We start from the raw sequence: 6,750 nt of genomic DNA, 5'->3' as shown, positions 1-6,750 counted from the left end.
CTAACCAGATTAGAGTGCTCTAATGCATTATTCCTCAACCCTTCCCTCCACTGCAAACCCACTCATGTGAAAATAATACACATCCCTGTGTCAGTCACTCTGGCCTGACCCCACTGTGCCCAAAGTAACCTCAGCACCACTCCACAGTCATTACTAACTATAACAAATGCGACCTCTGTAAACAGGGATGAATTCGGAAAAACTTCGAGGAGCGTTGTGCACAGTCATTTGGGGTAATGAAATTGGCTGTATATTTAATGCCAAAGGATGTTGAAATTCTGCCATGCAGCACAGAGATCTACTGACATGAGGTTGCCATGGAAATTAAGTGATGCCATATTTTGCCATGATAATGTCCTGCACTGGCTGTCTGACTTGGGGTTCAGAGAGGGGGATAATCTATTCCTTCCCTTTGAGATGCTGGCCCGGGGGGTGGGGGAGAGGAGCGTCAGGAGAGCTCTTCTGTCTTCAATCATATCAGAGGAAAGCTCCTCCATTAGAGGCAGAAAGACATCTGAAGTCCGAGAGAGCGCAGAGGTCTCCTCTTATTTCCTGTGTAATGTATTCTGGGAAAGCGTCTGGATTTATTCCTCCTGCAGAAGTCAGGAACCTGCGTGGGTCTGCTAGAGTCACTGCGTGAACATTGATATTGACACATTTGGACACATAACCTGGCTGTTTGTTATACTTTAGCACACACACGCACACACACCTGTATGGACCCCACAACCGACCGCTGTGTAAAGACATTAATTATAGATAAGAGACAGATGAAAGATTGATGACTGGTCAATAAAGTGTGTGCCGTTCCCGTCGGCTCTGTAAAGACATCAGGAAGGAGTCCTGACTGCTTGACAAGACGGTCCAGAGGGAGCAACAGCCATAGGTGATGACATTTAGCACATACATCTTCTGCTTTCCTGTCTGCAGGAATCAACCTAACAGCTGATGAATATAAAGGCTTCGTAGTTTCTTAGAATACATGATAATATGCTTTTATTTATTTTTAATGTTTGTTTTTTCAGTAAAATTAATTGTTTGACAGAAAAAGTCGATGTGAGGTAAAAATTTTACCTATTTACTTTTGGAAATTCTAAAGTTTACAAAACAATTCAGGATTCTTGTAGTAGGCTTAAATATAAATGTTTTAAAACAACAGTCATACAAAAAAAAAAAGTTCAGAATTCTGTCTTTCACTCACTCTCATGTCTTTCCAAGCCTGGACTTTCTTTTTTCTGTGGAACCAAAAATAAAATATTTAGAAAAATAAATTTTTTTTTTCATTCAGTGGAAGTCAATGGTCACCAAAATTGTTTAACTGCCAAAATCTTCTAAATATATTCTTTTTTGTTCCACAGAAAGTCATTCATGTTCAGAAAAGCAAACGGGGGAAAATAATGACAGAATGTTTTTTTTTTTTTTTTGGAGGTGAACTACCTTTAAGAACTAACTAACTAAATAAATAAAATTGATACTGTCATAAACTCAAAGTTAAATATTATCAAGGAGTTAAATACAAAACTAACCACATAAACACTGTTTATTACCCAGTTTCACTCATCTCATGTTGATTCTTTGCTTCTTTTAATATGACACTTTAGATTAGAACACGAAGTGTAATTAACAGAATGAAAAATAATTAAATACCTTTTCTATAGCATAATTAAACCCCATGACAGTTCTCACTGAAGCAAGAAAATTATCACCTGTTTACAAAAATGTGCTTTTGTTTTAAAGAGACAATCACTTAACTCTCAGTGTTTTGCTCTCCCCAAATATTGCATGACACATGGGAATCATTTTAACTTTATCTTTGGTTTTAAGTGTGAGTGTATACAAAATTGTCTTCCATCAGCAACAGAATAAGCGAATGTTTATTTATTTATTTATGTAGGCCTATATTACAGTGTGTGTGTGTGTGTGTGTGTGTGTGTGTGTGTGTGTGTGTGTGTGTAATATATATATGAATATCAGGATAGGCTTTCACACAAACCAAAACAGGTTTTCACTCTTTTCTGTCATCCTATTACAGGCAAGGAAAACCCTTCTGAAGACTTCACACATTCAATTACAAAACCTGTTTACTCTGAGCCTCCCAAAGTCCCACAACTCTGACGTATTAACACAGTTGTTTTGCTCTTCATGAGGAAAAAACGTGTCATGAAAATTATTTATATATTTAAAAAACAAGAAATCAATGTCATTTTTTAAAATATGCATTTACTTAAAAACATAAAAACAGCTTCCAGATTATTAGCAGCACTTTGTTGTGGTAATGAGGAGCAGTGAGCAGCGTTTATTGATTGTGCCATAATTGCATAATCCTAAGTGAGACTCGGCAGAGAGGATCATGGGAAGGGAAGTTATTTCACGCGGGCATAGGTGAGCAGCTTTCCTGGACAAACATCTGTACAAGGCTCGTTTTGTTCGTTACAAAACCAGAACATTCAGAGCTTTATTGCTATCCTGATTAAATGAAAACAGGCCCTAATCCGGCGGCGTCTGCTGTATCGGTTTGCCCACACGTCTCTGTTAGACATTTGTAACCTAATTCTGTTTTGTTTCAACTGCAAGCTTAGCTGCAGGGTGTCTTGGCCAGGTTAAGCTAACATGACGTATTGCCAGGAATAGCTGCAAGGTGTGATACTGTATATATTGAAATTCACTCTACTGACATGAAGCTTTAATTAACTTGCGAAGAAAACAAGTCGGAAAGTTTTAACTCTTCCCAAACTTTGTTTGGTTGACATTTAGCATAATTTGTAATGTAACAATCATTAATACTCATTTAAAATAATTGCTTTTAATTAATACGTTTTATTTTATTGAATAACTAAGCTGTCATATATAGAATTACTATTCAAAACCTATTCGTCATCAATCCACATCCGCAGAGTTTGCATGGAAAAATGTATTTGTCAGGATGTAGGCTATTTAAAGAAAGTCCATATTGTAAACAGCTTGAAAAGGTGCAGTCATTGACTCGTCCATCGATTAGCTGCTGAGGAGAGCTCAGTGTGCTGCGACATCAGACTCCTCCTCTCAAAGAGAAGATCTGATGCTCCTTTATAGACACATCTCATGTGGGGATGACGGCAAATGCTATTCCTCAATTATTTACACTGCTTAAATGGCAGCCACTGCAGGGTTTCCATTACATGTGTGTGTTTGAATGAGAGATTTTTATATTTGAGATTTTTTTCTTTTCTTTTTCTTTTTTTGCCGAAAATAAAAATGTTAGACCTAATCACTTCAGATATGGGTAAAGATAAATTAGTAACCAATGTTTCAAAAAATATATGCAGTTGCTATTTGCATGCATTGTCGTGGTTTCTAATTGTTTACTTGTTTGTTTGAGGAAGGGATATTTTTCATGAACATAGAAATAGTAGCCTACACGTAAGAATTATTTAAAAATGAACGCATGTACATTGTATTTAATAATACTGGGCATGTTTTATGTTTGACGATGGACAGTTTGACAGATCGCTTACCACCTGACTGTTCTTGTCGCAAGGCTGCCCTCTATCTTTCAATTTTGGAAATGCATAGTTTCTAATTCTGTATGAGGTTTAGAGACTTTTACCCGAATAATTACAAATTACCCCCTAAATTTTACTAAATTTACTACATTTTGAATGTTAGAGAAAATAGATAGACATACATTAAATTGTATGGTGGAATTGACAGTTATATTATAGCCAATTGGCTGTGCTGTTTGACAGCTTGCTTGTGTAATAGCATGCAAACATTGTCATTATGGATATGAACTGAAATTCCAAAGCTGTAATGTAATTGAAGGCTTTAGACGCTGTTATGAATGTAGAGAGTGTGATCTGAGTGAGATGTTAACAGAGAATCTCCACATGGTGGAGGTCTGGTGCTTAATGATTGTAATAAAGACAGTTCAGAAATGAATTAGCTGAAAATGACTGGATTCACTCAAACACAATGAAAGATTTCCATAGCTTATTAGAGTAATATGTTCTCATAACTTTGGCTAACATTCTATTATTCTAGCAATGTTCTCTCAAACAACTGGAAGAACAAACATTCAGATAACATTAATGGAATGTTCATTTAGAATGATCTGGTCTTTTGTAATGCCTTCAAAATGAAAGAACAAATAAAAAAAAGAACATTTCATTTTTGAAAAGTTTTAGTCAGACTGCTTTCAAAAAGTTTAGAGTACATTCAAAAGTAATGTGTCCATCATTTTTGCGAAGTGAAAGAAAACGTTCCCTTAATGATCACATAAACAAAAGTTTTTAAAACTTAAAAAAAAAAACTAGAATTTTTTAACATTTAGACAACACATATTTGACATGAGATATATTTTAATATATTTATAACTAAAATATATAAGATATATTTATTTAGTTAGTTAATAGATTGAATAGGATATACTTAATATGGACATAAGCAAAACTTTCTTAGAAAATATTTTTGTCAGCTACATCTAAGATTTAACAGCGAAATATATTTAATTTAAAATACTGATTTATACTGATATATGTCTATCAATGGTTGGCTTAAGAGAAGACAATTAATTTAAAATATGCATAATATAGGCCTACTGTACATTAATAATATAATATAACAATTTAATGCCCGGATTGTGTTTTACATGTAAAGCTGCCAGCGACACTGATTGATTACTCCACACCTAATTTCTCATCTGGAGTAACTACATCTGGAGCTGAGTGCACACACTTCGGAGGCCGTCACCTGTCAATCATTCCTATAATTGATGATTCGGCCAATCCTGTGTCTGCTCAACCCCCTGCGAAGGAAACTTGTACTGTATCCACTCAGAACAGCCAGCTGCCAGTCAAAGCTTGTCACACACAGTCTTTTCCCCTGCTAGACAAAATCAGTCAATCCTCATCTCACAGTTCGTCCATATGGAATCAGCCCTTCTGTCAATCAGACAGCAGGTCAGTACAGCCCGAAGATCTCAGCAGATTGAACCAGCCAATTCCTGTTTTTCTCTCTCTCTCTTTCTCTCTGTCTCTCTAAGATGACTGAATCTATAAGGTAGTGTCTTTTACTACACCTCCAGGCTGTTTAATCCTTTTTGAAGATGATCGAATCAAATCACGATAGTGATGGTACTGATGTAATGTTACAGAATGAAGGCTGAGGTTGCTAGCGCAGCAAGACCGAGGCGTCCCTGAAGATCCTGGACTCTTAATTATGGTGAAATAATCGGTGTGTGCAGCGTAGCCTCGGGCTGCCAGCACCAGAGGTGAGCTCTACACAGACACATGGAGAACACGAAAACATGAAAACGCTGTGTAGTTCAGCCAAAGCAGACAGGTTTAGATACATCTGTGACAAAGGTATTAATGATCTGGTTTTAAAATGTCATTATAAAACACAACATAACTGATAGGTTTGCATTCATATGAAAATTTTTTTTGGGATTTTTTTGTTCTGTTTTTTGTCAGAGGAAAATATTCATAGTTATTGTGATGAATTACACCTGTAGTTATTCTGTTAGGACATCTGTGTGAACTGACCTCATACATTCACCAAAAATCACTGTGGTATCAGTACTTGAAGACGTTGCCAATGCCATTTGGTTTGATATCATATTAACATGTAGTGCAGTGACAGTGAGACGTTCACTGTCATTTGTCGGAAAACCTATAATCCCATCCCAAATTCACACTTTTCAAGAAAATCAAATACAAAAGTTTTACTTCTTGTGGTACCTGAAGTGGGGAAAAAAAATAATTTTAAAATAAAATTCTGTCATTGTTTAAACACCTTGTGTCGCTACAAACGGGACAACAAAGATGATTTGATGTTGGAAACCAAAAGTTTTTGTGACCTTTGACTTCCACTGAATGAATAATAATAACAATAATAATAACTGCTAAATCAATCAATCAATCAACTACTTTTGTGTTCTGTGGAAGAAAAAGTAACTTGTGACAGAATTTTCATTTTTGAGTAAAGCCATACTATTAACGACAGCAACAACAAAAATATAAATATTATCTTTAAACTGAAAACCACCAAAAAAGTATCATAATAGTTTTTCATATGCTAATTTGGGGTCTTCAGAAGTCCTATGACAGCTTTTCCCTGCAGTTTGTCATCATTCACTTCCACTGTATGGAAAAGAGCAGATTTGATATTTTGTATATAACTCTCTTCTGTGGGACACTCTTCTTTCGGACTGGCTGATTTCAGTAAACTGGACAAACAAGTTACTGAATCCAAACACACTTTCAGATGTGCCTGACAGTCACTCTGACTCTAAATCAGCCAATATACCACACTATATGATCCTATGATGCATAATTTACTTAAAGGGATAGTTCACCCAAAAATGAAAATTCTGTCATTAATTACTCACCCTCATGTCGTTCCAAACCCTCCATGGACAGCAATGCAACTGACACATTCAAGGCCCAGAAAAGTAGTAAGTCCATGTGACATGAGTGATTCAACCATAATTTTATGAAGCTATGCGAATGATTTTTGTGTGCAAAGAAAACAAAAATATTGACTTTATTCAACAATTTATTTTCTTTGTGTCAGTCTTTGACACGCATTCACAAGAGTACTACGACGCATACGTGTGATGCTGCTGACGCTGGAGCTGACACAGTGAAGAAATTGGTGAATAAAGTTTTTATTTCCTTTGCACAAACAGTATTCTTGTAGCTTCTTAAAAATAAGATTGAACCACTGTTGTCACATGGACTATTTTAACGATGTCTTTACTACCTTTCTGGG

General features: G+C 35.9%; 1 long non-coding RNA gene across 1 annotated transcript; it reads left to right on the top strand.

Moving 5' to 3' along the window:
* The first annotated feature begins 2,349 nt into the window (after positions 1-2,349).
* LOC132144757 (uncharacterized) lies at positions 2,350-5,265 on the top strand. Its single transcript, XR_009434399.1, has 4 exons — positions 2,350-2,382; positions 4,636-4,937; positions 5,021-5,037; positions 5,132-5,265. It is a non-coding gene; the product is annotated as an uncharacterized LOC132144757 (long non-coding RNA).
* Positions 5,266-6,750: the final 1,485 nt, after the last annotated feature.

The sequence above is a fragment of the Carassius carassius genome, chromosome 8 (assembly GCF_963082965.1).
Source record: "Carassius carassius chromosome 8, fCarCar2.1, whole genome shotgun sequence".
NCBI lineage: Eukaryota > Metazoa > Chordata > Actinopteri > Cypriniformes > Cyprinidae > Carassius > Carassius carassius.
This window is presented reverse-complemented; position numbering and strand designations above follow the sequence as displayed.